Source organism: Acanthaster planci, unplaced genomic scaffold (assembly GCF_054643075.1).
Source record: "Acanthaster planci isolate LZ-2023a unplaced genomic scaffold, COTS_SCS Contig86, whole genome shotgun sequence".
In the NCBI taxonomy this organism is placed as follows: Eukaryota; Metazoa; Echinodermata; class Asteroidea; order Valvatida; family Acanthasteridae; genus Acanthaster; species Acanthaster planci.
Window position 1 is genome coordinate 58,105 of NW_028257708.1, and position 766 is coordinate 58,870.

Genomic DNA, 766 nt, shown 5'->3' on the forward strand with positions numbered 1-766 from the left:
GGGTAGATTTTTGTTGGGGTGGTTCGGGTTTTTTATCATCATTTTTATTAGGATCGACGGATGATTTGCGGTCGGTTGCTTTTTTTATAAGTTTAGTGATACGACTTCTGCGTTCTTTTTTTTCTTCAGTATCACCGTAATTTTTTGATGCTTCGATAGCTTGTTTACTGAGTTCTATTTTTTCTTTAAAGCTTTCTTCGCGTTTTTTAAGGGCTGCGATTTTCTGTAAATAGCGTTTGTGGTCTAGATCGACTAGGGTTGTTAAATTCTCTTCGTCGAGAATATTTTTGAAGTTTTGAAGTTCTGCTTGGGTAACTTCTGCGGGAAGTTCTTTTACCAGTTTATATAGTAGCGCACCTGCTCTGTCAACTGTAGACCGATCCATGTGAGTATTGCAATTACTGTTATTTAAAAATATTTAATGATTATGCTTAGGGTATGCTTTATTAAGTTAAGCAGTGGTATTCGTTAATATTATCGGATTTTTTTAGAATATCACCATTTTCTATGGGGGTTATGTGATTGAGGTTATAAGATTAGAGTTATAAGATTGGGGCTGTAATAAGTACAGCATAAATACATAAAAATATAAAAAATAAGCTGCTACAAGTCCTAGTAAATCAATAATATTATAGAAATTTGACCAGTATCACCAGTATCTAAAGGCTAAGATACAATGAATCTTATAAAAAGTGATATGAAAGATAAATTAATCCTTAGACTCAGCTAAACAGAGCGCTAATAGGTCGTTTTGGCTCTTTTTTAA